This window comes from Stegostoma tigrinum, chromosome 16 (assembly GCF_030684315.1).
Source record: "Stegostoma tigrinum isolate sSteTig4 chromosome 16, sSteTig4.hap1, whole genome shotgun sequence".
Lineage (NCBI taxonomy): Eukaryota > Metazoa > Chordata > Chondrichthyes > Orectolobiformes > Stegostomatidae > Stegostoma > Stegostoma tigrinum.
This window is the reverse complement of record NC_081369.1, coordinates 22,990,992-23,006,095: the sequence shown is the minus strand read 5'-3', so window position 1 is coordinate 23,006,095 and position 15,104 is coordinate 22,990,992. Positions and strand designations below refer to the sequence as shown.

The following is a 15,104-nucleotide window of genomic DNA, read 5'->3' as shown; positions in this document are numbered from 1 at the left end:
TGTCAGCCTATATAGGTTTCATGTTATGGAAAAATGGCATTGAGCAAAGAATATGCCAGGATCACGACAGAAATAACTAATGTCAATTTTAACTACATCTCTGTCCCATTCATGTTGGATTTAGATCCAAGCTTGACCCATCAGCACCATTCTCAGCATAATAGTTAAATCAGGAAAGTGAGATGTAATTTTCAACATACATCTAAGATTAGACATTAGAGAATATGTATTCCATTCACAATTTTGAATGTGGCCAATTTTAAGCAAAGTTTATTTTCATAAAGAAACACAAAGTGAAGCTGCTTTGTCAATCCTGCCTTAAATGAGTATGGATATTGTGGCAATTTCAAGTTGATGTGACTGTCTACTGTAACTGAAGCTGATGTTACTGAGTTCATTTCGTCAAACTCTCAGCCAGTACCATTTAATAGAGTGACTGTTGATACAGTATAAGTCCTGACAAAGTGACATCCTGTCATGCCAAACAAGATTTCAGTATAAAGTATCTATTGTATTTGGGTTCTCTAAACAGTAAATTGGATAAAGCAGAGGTTTTTTTATGATAGAAATTATATTGTTAGTGCAGTATGGTTGTCAGCATGTATCACTGAGACAGATAAATAAAGTACTCTATTAAAAGGGTACTTGAAAGAATTCTGCAGAAAAGCCCTGGGAATTAAAAAAAGAACCGTTCATGCAAAATTTGCGAGAACAATTATTTGTTTATTGAGAATTCGACTACTGGAATGGCTCAAACATTTTTCAGTGTCATTTTACAATTGGTAAAGGTATTTGTTTGGTAATTTAAAATATTTCACAAATTTTCCTGATGGGTACAGCAAATGGGATCCTGACTTTGACACTAAATTAAGTAACCAGTGAAAAACTGCATTCAAAGGGAGCATGAGCAGACAATGTTGTAGTACCGATTATCAAACCATTTTCTTTGAATCATGATTCCCCACTGAGGTTGTGGATCACTGAATTTGCCCATTAATATCATTTCTATCTTAAGTAACATTTATCTACTATATCTAAAGTTCTACATACAATTCACATCACACTTTAGATCAATAAATCTCCAGCTTACATCCATTTAACTAAACATGTCTTGCCTATGAAAATCGTGGATCTGCTTTCTTAAATATACTCATCTTCAAGCACTTGAAAACCCAAATTCACTTTCTGAGTTTCTGAATTATTGATAACAACTTGCTTCAGTCCTCTAGCTTGATTCCTCTGTCTTTATCAGATATTTGTCAAAGTCACCACCATTTTTGCTTTCAGATCCTTTCACAGCTCTACCAGAAACAAATATAAAGATCTCTCAGTTGAAGTCACCAAAACAGGTGACTGATCGGCTACCTTCCCTTGCCGACAATTATGTGAACATTGCCTGTGATGGTGTCAGTTGTAATGAGCTCAGGTTTGAGTCACTGGCTGGCTTCTTACAAGTGCAAGGTGTCAGTGACTACAATGACTTGGCAATCTCCATACCCTAGACGCTAGGGTATGGAGAATTCATGAACCACAAGAGGTCTTGCTCCAACTTGCAACCACAAAAGGATTTCCTGTAAATGCACACAAGATTCCCATGGATCAACTGTGACGTTTTAATCCTGCGGCCCTCCAAGTTCCTGTCATCTTTGGACTTTAAGCATATACAGGGTTGGGTTGTTAAGTTGCTTTGAGACAAGAGATGTGCATTTCAAATTCAGAAGATGACATCAGTCAGAAGGTTGATTAATAAGACCCAACAGTGATCAAATGGAAACCGTGACTACAGATGTGTGATCAAATGAGTAATGGCGTATTCAGGTGTTCCAACAAATCTAGATTTGCCCTGCAGCATGTGACAACCAGGTCTCGCAAATTGTTGTAATATGCTACACAGTACAAATTTGTGCGGCTAGCAGCAAAGTTTGGGCCTGTGGGAGACTCAAAGTGCAGATCTCGTCAGACAATTCTAAGGAAAAGCAAGATAGAGAAGTGGATTAAGGAAGATGGTGAGTGGTATGGATTACTAGCCATCCACATTGTTGCCCAGATTGGGCTGGTATTATTAATTAAAGGTTCACTTAGGTTGCATCAGATGAAAGAAGTGCATGCAACAACCACAACTAATCTCTGCAACCACCCTCCTCCAATGTCACTGACATTGAACAGTTCTACAGCCAACTGACCACCCCTTGGACATTCTTTCCATTGGTCCCCATCAAATCACATCTTCCCATTCATCACATATATTGAATAAGTAAGCAATAGGTGCAAATGAATAATACTTTTGTGTTTTAATAGCAGAAGCATGACAGTTTCCCCTTGTGCACCTACCAAGCTTTAACTTTACTACTACTTCTATGGGGTAAAATTCCTCTAGTTTCAGCAGGCTTCTCTGATCCTTTCGCTGACTACTAAGATGATCTTGGTTGACATCTTCCGGATTCTGGAGGTCATGATGGCCGTGCTTGTTTCTGTACAGAGTCAGAGTCAACAATTGGAACATGCAAGGTACTGACAGAAGGTGGCCAACAAATGAGAAGTAGAATAGAAAGCAGATGTTGCTGGAAAAGCTCAGCATGTCTGGCAGCATCTGCAAAGAAAATTCAGAGTCAATGTTTCAGGTCCAGTAACCCTGCTTAACTTCTGAGATTGGGTCACCAGACACGAAATGTTGACTCTGATTTTTTTCTTCATAGATACTGCCAGACCAGCTGAGCTTTTCCAGTAACTTCTGTTTTTGTTCCTGATTTACAGGATGTTTTAATGAAATTAAAAATTAATAGCAGAAATTAACAATCTTCTTTACGAAGAACGTTTTTTGCGTAATTAATTTTTTCAGTTTAACTCAATTGTGCTCACTTAGCAACTTTGTTCCATCTCTATTTTGTAGACTTTACAACGAACAGTTTCTTAGTATGCATCAACTTCTCTATTTCTACATGCTTGGTGATATTAAATAGGACAACACATGATGTGTGTTAAATAGTAACTGCAGCAAATCACTGGAATCTGTAGCTTTTTTAAACTGATGAAGCAGATACTAACCAAAGTGAGGCAGATTATAAAACCAAGAATATTAGCACTACTGCGAATCTTCTTGTGTCATTTGGAATTTTTAAAACATTGAAAAGGCTGCAGGTGAGGACAATCCTTAAAGGCCCAAATTTTGCTGTTGACATGACACCAAAGCAATTGGAAAACCTTTATTTATGTATAAATGGCAATAAGATAAAATAATGAGGCTAAATGCAAATGTCTAAAAGAACTGTTCCAGTTGCATTAGTATCTGTCATTAGTGCACAGTACACATTGTCATCTGCCTCACCACTGACAGGTGATGAATGCATGAACTTGCAATATTTGCATGGCAGATATAAACCAAACTAATGCATAGCAATACCAATAGTGTAACTCATTTTTACCAATGTAAAGGCAGTTAATTACTTCCAATAAAACCCTGGCACAGGAAATTACTACAAATATGGCGACTTATTCTTTCAGGTTTGAATTTTTGAAAGGGACTTCAGAAATGTCAAATTTTATATTTTTCGACCATTGTTCTTAATTTTCCTTTTCATCTCTATCTCTCACATGTTTCCCTCTCTTTTTCTGTATTTGATTTGCTCCTGAATTCATCTGCTCTAATTCACACTCCCTTCTCAGTCCATCCTGTGTTTAATTTCCAATCATTAAATCTAATTGGTTGAGGAGATGCCACTTCAGTTATTCTATTTATACAGATCCAAAATGTCTGTTTTCCTCACAGTGAATAATGATCTGTAGAGATTTTGTGAAAGATCTTTCCAAAGCTTCTCAAGTGGGCAACCTCCAAACACCATATTGTTTTGAAATATTTTCAATCCGCTGTTATTAATATATACATTCTAATTATCCAAATTGAAATTGGGACCCAGCTCACATTTTTAGAAGGCAAGTTTTATACCAACCAAAGGGTACACAGCTGAGTCTAAGTAATGTTACTGACCATGTATTAAATAAACCCGACATTTTTGTTGATCAATGTATTTAATTACTTTATCCAAAAACTGACATTTGACTTGTTTCATTTCTGAGCTAATCATTCTTCAATCAGGATTAACTTAACTGTGTCAACACAGTATGGAGCTGGAGGAACACAGCAGGCCAGGCGACATCAGAGGAGCAAGAAGGTTGACGTTTTGGGTGGGGACCCTTTTTCAGAATGTTCTTCCAGCTCCATATTGTTGTTCTGAGTCCAGTATCTGCAGTATTTGCTATCTCTGATTAACTTAACTGTGTGGTTGTTTACAGCAGCATTATAATTATTATCCAACTTAGGAGAAGCTTTAAATTCTTAAATGAGTTCAAAAAAGACTTGGGTAAGGATGACATGCAATGAATGCCCTTCAGTCAAGAAGGGGAGCGTTCATCATGTCTTCTTGCTCAATTACGTTAACGGATTAGTACCAGTCACAATCTGAAATCACTAACAAAGAATGTCCAATTCATTGCACTGTGGAAGGATTGGTATTGCTAATATAACTTTTAGGGGTGCATGAAGAACGTGCTTGAATAAAAGAATTTTCATTATTGTAGATGCTCAAATAACTATTAAAATGCAAATTTTCTCAAACAACATACTGATTATGCCATCCAATATATCTTTTATTATAAATATAATTTTACTAAATTATTGCAATAATTCTACTGTAACTAAGAAAATAAATAACTACCTATATTTATACTAGAAAATAACATTGCATTCCAACTCTCCATTGACAGACATAATCAACATGAAAGAATGTCTTTTGCTTACAGTCAAATAAACAAAAATTTTGTACAGCATTTTAATGAGTTTGTGATGTACAATTAAGCACTTCAAGAACTGTCTGATCAGATCTAAGATCTGCAGTCCTGCCACATGCAGTCATGGATGGTGATGTACAACAAAATAACTCACTGGAGGAGGAGGCTGTACAAAATTCCGTGTCCTTAATGCTGGACAACTTTCAGCCAGAAGTGTCGAGTGGATGATCCAACTTGGTTTCCTCCTGATGTCCCATTATCAGATGTCAGCTCTCAGTCAGTCAATTTGATTCACTCAACAGGCTATTAAGGAGTGGCTAAGGCTTGGGATACTGCAAAAGGATATGGTCCTGACAACATTCCAGTAATTGTACTGATTATTTATGTTCCAGACCTGCTCTCACTTCAAACCAACCTGTTTGAGTACAATTAGAACACCAGCATTTACCTGACAACGTGAAAAACTATTCACGTTTGACGTGGCCACAAAATGCATAACAAATCCAACCCAACCAATTACTGTCTTTTAGCCTACTCTGGATCATCAGCATGATATTCATCAGCAATACTATCATGCTGTACTAACTCAACAATCACCCACTCACTGGCAACCAGCTTCAGTTCCACCAGGCCACTCAGCTCCTGGATTTATTACAGCCTTGGGGACAAGAGTGTGACTCTTTTGACCAATGATTGCACAATGCTCAGTACCATTTGTGACTCCTCAGATACTGAAGCAGTTCGTGTTCAAAAGCAGCAAGACCTGGACAACATTCAGGTTTGGGCTAATAAGATGCAAGTAACATTTATGCCTCACAAATACTAAGCAAAGACCATCTGTCCCTTCAGATTCAATGGGTTTGACATCACTGAATCACTAACTATCAACATTGTGGAAGTTACTGTTGATCAAAAACTGAACTAGATCAGCCATATAAATATTGTAGTTGAAAGAACAAGTCAGAGGTTGTGAATACTGCATTAACTCTCCTCTTGACTCTCAAAGCCTGTCCATCATCTCCGAGGCACAAATAAGGAATCTGATGAATACTTTACATTTTCCTGGATGAAGGCCACTATAGTAATACCCAGGACCATTGCCACCATCCAGGATAAAACAGTCTGCTTGATGGGCACCCCTTCTCACACCTTCAACATTCGCTCCGTCCATTATAATGAAGCGTGGCAGTGAGCATCATCTACAAGACGCGAAGTAAAAACTCATCAAGGCTCTAAGTACAGCACATTCCAAACTCTCAAACTCTACAACGTTAGAATATCAAGAGCATCATTTTCAGGGGAAAACTACCAGCTGCTAGTTCTCTCCCAAGCTATGCGCTATCTTGACTTGGAACTATATCACCATTGCTGCACTGCTGTTGGATCAAGATCTTAGAAATCCCTCTGCAGTTGCACTGTGGGTGCACCTATCCGTCATGGACTGCAGTGGTTCAAGGGATAGCTTACCCTAGCAACACAGAGTAATACAGCACAGAAACTAACCCTTCGGTCCAACTAGTCCACCCGGCCATGTCCCCAAATTAAACTAATCTCACCTGCCTGCATTTGGCCCATATCCCTCCAAATCTTGCCTGTTCTTGCACTTATTCAAATGTCTTTTAAACGTTGTAACTGTATCTGTATCTATCACTTTGTCTGGCAGTTATTTCCACACATCAACTACTGCCTGTGTAAAACAGTTGCCCCTCGTATCCTTTTTAAATATTTCTCCTCTGGCTTTATCCATCACCTTCTCCAGGCTAACTAGGGTTGGATATATATCAAATATGTTCAAACCATATAAAACAGCCAGGATTTCCCACTACTCAGTAGTAATTTTAACAGATAGTTGAAGTTGTCAGAATAAATGTCAGATTACATCTCACAAAATAAGATGGTCGCAAAGTACATACATCCTGTATTATTTGGCACATACTCTCATTATATTTACTGGCAGCTAAATCAAGTTACAGTATAGCAGCTGTTCAAACATATGACTTACTTGACTTATTTTGATAGTTTCACATTTCCAACATGAATGAAATGGCAGTGTCTAAGGAGAATGCAAAGCCCTTTACACTGCACTAAAATGGACAGATGACCTGCAGGGAATAAAGAAGTGGCTACACTATGGAAGTTATTGTATTAGATTACATAAATAGGCTAAGTGGACATTTCCATTTGCTTCCTCTAAGAAACTTCAAAGCAAGTCAGATTGTTCCAAATCCTCTCCTTGGCCATTTAACCTACATGTGGCTTGCCAGTTCCTACTTGACATATTGACTACTTCAGTTGGTTCAGACAAACATTTTACATGCAAGTTATTTAATTGGGTAGTGAAACAAGAAGTCTCTTCTTTGTTCAGTTTATACAAGAGATTTCCTTCAGGATAGTTTGGACAGTGGATTCTGAAATAGATTATAACGGAAACACAGCAGTACAGTTCTAACAGGAACAGACACAGCAAGAAGCATGAGAGCAAATGCATCTTATTCCCAATTCAACTGTTGCACATCAAAAAGTTCTATTATACAGTTTACCACAAATTTGCATATCCTGTTAAACTTTTTAATTCATATGTTCAGCATGTTTGAAAAAAGATAAATATGGATATAAAGAGGAAGCATTCCCTGTGAATGAATGATCATCAATCCAAATTCAAAACTGAATATTAGTATTTGCTATAAGTTGCTGAATAGCAGTTAGTTTACAAAATGCCAAAATGACTTCTGCTGGACGCAAATCCAGAAAGTAAGATGTACTTGCATTGATGTTCTTTCTTAGCAATGTTTCAAAGTGCGACGTATACAATTGAAGTGCTATTCCCATATCACTGAGTATTGCAGCAATTGTATATGTAGTGACTGTCAACATAAGGCAGAAGCCTAACTAAATATTTTTTTGGTAGCAAAGGAAGCACACAAATGTTGGCTAGGACATTAAGACAATGCCTTGAATAGCACTCAACACAAGCAAATACGTAGGCTGAATTAAGCTAATCCTTGACACTCACTTGAGCACTGTGTAATGTCATAAACTAAGCTTTCATTTTCCATCTTAATCTCTGGATATTACATGAACTGTATGTCAATTGGCATAAGGTTAAGATTAGAGAATTATGCATGTGCCTCAAAGACTGGCATGGACAGAAGGGGCTTCAATTCACGGGCACGAGCACCAGTACTGGGAAAAGAGGAAGTTGTTCCAATTGCAATTGGTTCCACTTAATCTAGGCTATCCTGATGAACTAAATAATGAGGGTTGTAGATAGGGCTTTAAAAGAAAAGAGATGAAGGGTGATTTAGAAAGCTGAAGATCAATGTGTTAATAATGGAACAGCACGGCGATTTAGTTAAACAGTGTGGGACCAATGGTCATGTAAATAATTGTAAAAGCTATTAAAGACTCCTTATCTGAATGTGTGAAACATTCACAATACAATAGAGGAATTACTGACACAAATAGAGATAACTGCTTTAGATCGAATGGCTATTACAAAGGCCTGGACCACAAATTTAAACCAGGCTAGGGTTGGGATTGAAGGCGGTTGGGTAGGCAAGTAATTTTGTGCTACCAATTTTCCTAGAAATAAATACGGCAGTATCAAATTAGGAGGCTATAGCTGAAGAAGTGCCACAGGATCAGTGCTAGGGCCTCAACACTGGATTACTTTTCATCTAAGCTAATAACATATCTAAATTTGCTGACCATGCCAAGATAAGTGGGAATGTAAGCTGTGAGAAGAACGCCATGAAGCTGCAAAAAGCAACAAGATGTCAGATTGAGTATAGTGTGGAGGATTGTGAGATTATTGATTTTGACAGTAAGTACAGAAATACAGATTGTTTTAAAACAGCACAAAATTTACAAGATCACTTTCATTGGTAATTCTTGACAATTTCGTAAGAATCTTACAGATGACTCTGGAGGCAGTGTGCAGAGGAAAGTGTCATGCTGCAGATCAATCTCGTCAGCTGAATAAAGATACAGCCAATATACTCAGTTAACTACGTCTTGGTAACTTCCATAATGTGAATCTGGAACATAATCTCATTATGCAGTTGCTGTATAGTATTTTGCAAGACTTCAAAGCTCTGGGGGCTCAAGTTTCAATAACATCCAAAACTTCGTACCTAGGCAGTCAAAAGGAGAAGTCTTGGCCCAATTAGAAACCTCCACAGAAGTGCCCTGTAAAAGATAAGGCCTTTCTTGGCCACAACAGGAAAATATGGCTGCAAGATTGAATGCATGCAATACAGTTCTATTTAATTATATTTGGCTAGATCGCCTTTATCATCAATTTGCTAAAGAAACATCCAATCATCCTTGCCTTTGCAGAAAATTTATTCTCCCATACAAAACAGAATTTGTTGCATAGGCACATGGTACTGAAAATGCATCCAATACTTTGCAGTCCAGTTCACTGTACATTCTTGTACAAAGAACGATTCAACTCAGTGGTGAGGTGATTCTCTTGAGTAAACTGCAAATAAGTTGTTATCATCCTAGCTTTCTCTTTTCCGGATTACACTAAGTACCAACTATTTAATACCTGGGAAATATGGGAAACTGACCCACTTCTGTGATGACAATGATAATTTTACACAGTTTTTTTTACAACCTTTGTATTGTAGCTGACTTTGACTTTTCACAGCTTATGCTGCTATCAGTGGTGAGTTTTAACTTTTCAATCCTTCAAGTCTGTCTACAGGTGTCTGAAATTCCACATATTTTCAGCAATATACCTGGATAAACACATGGAAAACCTCTGTTCAAGCTTGTACAACAACTGAACAAATCTTCTTCCATAAAATCTCACATATAGCCTTCAAAAACAGTAGAACATCACATCGACTGTCACTCAAGTTTTAAAATATGAATCAAAAAAGCTTAAAGCATGATCCAAGCTAAACAAACAATTAAACCATATACAATCCAATTGTCATATACATTTGCTATAGAACATCTATGAACTAACATTATATCATATATGGAATTTCTAGAAACAAGACTTAAGTAGTTTTTAAATTATAATTAAGCATTTTCATTGCAAAAATGGGAATCTAGTAGAGCAATCATCCATTGTTATGAAATCTACCACATAGTCAAATGAAGAGGAAATCATGCTTGACAAATCTGTTGGAATTCTATGAAGATACAACTAGTAAAGTTGACAATGGGGATGTAGTATAGTCGATGTAGTATATTTGGACGTTCAGAAAGCATTTGACAACGTCGCACGTAAAAGATTAATGTGCAAGATTAAAGCACATGGGATTGGGGGAAGTGTATTGAGATGGATAGGAATCTGACTGGCAGAGAGGAAACGGTAGTAATTAATGGGTCCTTTCAAAGTGGCAGGTAGTAACTAGTGGGGTACCAGAGGGATCGATACTGGGATCCTAGCTATTCACAATATATATTAGTGATTTGGATGAGGGAACAAAATATAACATCTTAAAATTTGCAGGTGATATCAAGTTGGGTGGGAGCGTGAACTGTGATGAGGATGCAGAGGTCCTTCAGCATGATCTCAACAGTTTGGGTGACTGGCAAATCAATGGCATACGCAGTATAATTGGATAAATGTGAGGTAATTCACTTTAGAAGCAAAAATAAGAAGGCAGATTACGACCTCAAAGGCTTTCAATTGGGAGAGAGAAGTGGGACCTGGGTGTCTTTGTGCACTAGTCGCTAAAGATAAGCATGCAGGTGCAGCAGGCAGTAAAGAAGGCAAACAGTATGTTGGCCTTCATTACAAGAGGTTGAGAGTACAGGAGAAGGGATGTGTTGTTGCAGACGTACAAGACCTTGGTGAGACTACACCTGGAATGTTGTGTACAATTTTGGTATTTCTTTCTGAGGATGGATGCTCTTGCTCCCAAACGAGTGTATCGAAGGTTTATCAGGCTGATTCCAGGGAAGGCGGGTCTGATGTATGAGGAGAGATTGACCAGGTTGGGGTTTCACAGAGACTTATAAAATTCTAACCGGACATGGTTAAGACACTGCCCTCCTAAGGCAAGGTTTGCCGGTTCAAGTCCCATCTGGGGTGCATTGAATTCTGTCCTGAAGCACTGCTTGTTTAAGGTGGCACAGGTGGCTCAGTGGTTAGGGCTGCTGCCTCACAGTACCAGGGATCCAGGTTCAATTCCATCCTTGGATGACTGTCTGTGTGGAGTTTGCACATTCTCCTAGGGTCTGCATGGCCACAGTCCAGAGACGTGCAGGCTAGGTGGATTGGCCATGCTAAATTGCCCGTAGTGTTCAGGGATGTGTAGATTAGATGGGTTACAGAGGGATGGGCTTGGGTGAGACGGTCTGTGGTTCGGTTTGGACTTGTTGGGCTGAAGGGCCTGTTTCCACACTGTAGGGATTCTGCGACAGGACACGGTAGATGCAGGAAAGATGCTCCCAATGATGGATGTGCCCAAAACCAGCGGTAACATTATGAGGATTTGGGGTAGACGATTTAGGACGGAGGTGAGGAGACATTTCTTCACCCAAAACAGTATTCAGATCAAAATAAATTAATTAACAGTACAAACAGAGTAAGTTGGTTTGATCTTATATTTGTCATGGAGACATGGTTACCAAGAAGATCAAAGCAAGGAGACAATCATGTCAGTGACTGCCACAACTATCAGCTCCCAAAGCCTTCAAACAGTTTGGAGGTAGTAGCAACTGCAGATGCTGGAGAATCTGAGATAACAAGGTGTATGGCTGGATGAACACTGCAGGTCAAGCAGCATCAGAGGAGCAGGAAGGCTGAGGTTTCGGGCTCTAGGCAGAGTCAAAAGATATCAAACTCTAGGCCCAAAACGTCAGCCTTCCTGCTCCTCTCATGCTGCTTGGCCTGCCGTGTTCATCCAGCTCTACACCTCGTTATACTAGACAGTTTGGATGGTTTCCTAGGCCCCTGCAAATCAATGAAATAATTTGTGTTCTACACCTCCTCAACTAAGGCCTCCAGTACAACATCAGAAAAGCCAGAAGCCTGCCTGTGGCTCCCATCATTCCACACATCTAGCTCACATTCTCTTCCACAGCCAGCTTAATCATCTCCCTCCATCTAGAAGGTGCTTTGTACGAAGCAGACTTCGTAAATTTGCACACTGCCTCCATTGGAAGTAACAGACATCTTTGTGACTGATTCAGACTTCAAAGAATTTTTGAGCCATTGTGTTTTATATGCAGAATGATTTTCTTAAAAAAATACATTGTTTTGTATTAGAGATAGTAGGAACTGCTGATGTTGGAGAATCTGATAACAAGGTGAAGAAGGGTCCAGAACTGAAATGTCAGCTTTCCTGCTCCTTTGATGCTGCTTGGCCTGCTGTGTTCATCCAGCTCTACACCTTGTTATCTCATTGTTTAGTATTAATTGTGGTGAAGGATGTTGGTGCTTCACCAGTTCTGACATGAGTTACCTCTGTTTGAAAATATTAATGCACATTTTGGGCTACTTTGACCCAAGCGTTTTGCTGGGGTAGGTTTGATATCTTTTGACACTGACTCCAGTCACTGCCTTTGTTCTTTTTGACCTAGCATGAGAGCTTGTGGAAGACCAAAGAAAGGATCAGAAAAGTGCTTAACTTACCACTGCCACAATTTCTTCAGAGTTCCAAACAAATATCTGCCAAAATTAAAGCAGAGTTTGGTAAGCCCTGCATAAATTATACCTGCATGACATTATTTTTCAAGAAATTCAGAGAGCAATGACTGCAGATGTTAGAGTCAGAGACCACACATTGTGGAGCTGGAGGAACACAGGAGGCCCAGGCAGCCTGATGCTGACTAGCCTGCAGCATTCCTCCATTTTTCATTAAATTGTTGTGTTTATTGAATGGTGATCCACTTTTCCATGCCATATTTTACACTGTCCAGTAAGTTTATGTATTCTCTATTATACATTCTCAGCAAAACCAATACATTATTTGTTAATAGAGGTCAAGTAGTTAGTTTTCAATTCTCCAGTTATTTAATTTACATTTTTCACATTACTTCTGATTGGATTAAAAGACTTAATTTATCATCTGTGGTAAGATACCATGCAAGAATGTGAAAAATATTATATGAATGCTGAAGTGATTGCTGTGAGATTACAGGTACTGCTAAAACAGCTCAACTGTCAAAGCAAGAATTATTTCGGTCACTGAACTTCATTCCAGTTTTATACTGATAATAACCAATTGCTTGCATATATATCTTGCCAATTAAAACAAAAGAAAAGCCCAATAAATTGCTAAAGTAAATAAATAATTATACTGAGGTGCACCACATCCTCACAAAAATTAAGCAAGAAGTTTTCACTTGCTGAGAAATCAGTGAGACAATAGTACTCAGACTTATCAATTCTGTGGATATCTTTTAAAGCATTTTTAAAGAAATTTCACAATTACACAATTTGCGTAAGCAAAATATTTTGAATCTTGAATTAAAATTAGCAAGTTCATGAATTAGATGCTATCACTGAAAAATACAAGATAGGAACACCTAAAATATAGTTAAAATGTTCATCTTATTATTGTTTAGTACTTCAATTATAAAAAGAAAGTTGAAATTAAAAATTAAATCTGCCTCCAGGCAACATCTCATCTCCATTTAGGTCCAATTGACAGTACATCTGAACAGTTCCGACTTTAGAAATAAAACCAGTCTGACTCCAAACTAAAATACAAACAGATTCTAAACAAGGTCTACACCTAACATGCAAAGACTTACATAAATGTCACCTCTTTAAACTGATGAAGCCTTTAGTTCCCTCAGGTCCATGACTTGAAAGGAATTTGGGAATTTACATATACATATCATAGAACTGTACAGCACAGGAACAGGCCCTTTGGCCCACAATGTTATGCCAAACATGATACCAAATTAAACTAATCACTTCTGCCTGCCCTTGGTCCATATCCCTCCATTCCTTGCATATTCACATCTTTATCTCAAGTCTCTTAAACACCCCTATTGGATCTGTCTTGACAACTACCGCTGGCCGCGCGTTCCACACTCAAATCATCCCATGTAACAAAACTTCCCTCTTAAACCTCCTTTGAACTTTCCAGCTCTCACCTTAAATGCATGCTCCTAATTTTAGCCAACGCTTGGGGAAAAAGATTCAGACCACCAACCCTATATACGGATCCCATAGTTTTATAGACTTCTATCAAGTCTCCCTTCATCCTCCGCCACTCCACAGAAAACAACCAGAGTTTTTCCAGCCTCTTCTTTTAGTTCATACCCTCTAATTCAGGCAACATTCTAGTAAACCTCTTCTGCAACTTCTCCTAAGCCTCCACTTCCTTCCTGTAAGGTGGCAGCCAGAATTAAACACAGTACTCCAAGTGTGGCCGAACAAATGTCTTCTATTAATCAATTAAAACCTTCTAACTGATGAAAGATTTAATAGTATCTTAGGTTTGTCTAGTACATCCTCATAGTGGTGTGAATCCTTGATCTTTTACTTAAAAATTCTGCATCTGACAGTCCCTCCCTCACTAACGCCTGAAGGAGGACCAAGGCTCCAAAAGCTTGAATTTCCAAATAAACTCGTTGGACTTTAACTGGTGTCATGTGATTTCTGACTGTGTCCACCCCAGTCCAACACTGGCACCTCCGCAGCTAATCAGTTGGATAGAAGTCTACGAAATAAATTGAGAGCTATTATGTCTGAAATTATTTTCTTAATGACTTTGAAGCTCCTGAGAAACAGAGTTAATACAAACTCCCTCACCTCCTCACCTACTCTACCTGCCCTGCCACCTACCAAACCCTATCCCCTAAACTCGTGCTGGCCTACACTGGCTCCTGCTCAAACAGCATCTTGGTTTTAAAATTCTTACCTTTGAATTCAAATCCCTCCATGATATCATCCCTCCTGATCTCTCTAATCTCCAGTCTCACAGTCCTCTGAGAATTCTGGTCTCTTGATGCCCCTAATTTTAATCAGTCCATCACTGGCTTTGTTTGAACTTTCAGTTGTCTAAGTTCTGGAATTTCCTTACTACATTTTTGCATCTCTCTCCTTCACTTTTCTCTTTTAGGCCCTTCCGAATTTACTTTATTGCCCAAGCTTTTGGTCATCAAAACAAAATATTTCTTTGTACAGTTCAATGGCATATTTTGTTTTATCTGCACTTCCGACAGGGCATGTACATTGCCAACAATATCTCTCGTACATATTTTTTTAAAAAGAGTGACAAAATTCTAAAAGTCCAAACATGAAAAAGTTAATTGAAACAGTATATGCAGTAGTAAGAAAAAGCATTAAACAAAGTAAGAATTTATTTTTTGAAAAAAATGACAAGATGTTGCATATG

The 15,104-nt window shown here is 38.4% G+C and overlaps 1 long non-coding RNA gene across 4 annotated transcripts in view; it reads right to left on the bottom strand.

Annotated features, from left to right (window-relative positions):
- LOC132210636 (uncharacterized) overlaps positions 1–15,104 on the bottom strand; it is a 305,286-nt gene that overhangs the window by 190,733 nt on the left and 99,449 nt on the right. For all 4 annotated transcript variants that reach the window (XR_009446784.1, XR_009446786.1, XR_009446785.1 and 1 more), the window contains one exon: positions 12,386–12,421. This is a non-coding gene — a long non-coding RNA (uncharacterized LOC132210636). The remainder of the gene's footprint in view (positions 1–12,385; positions 12,422–15,104) is intronic.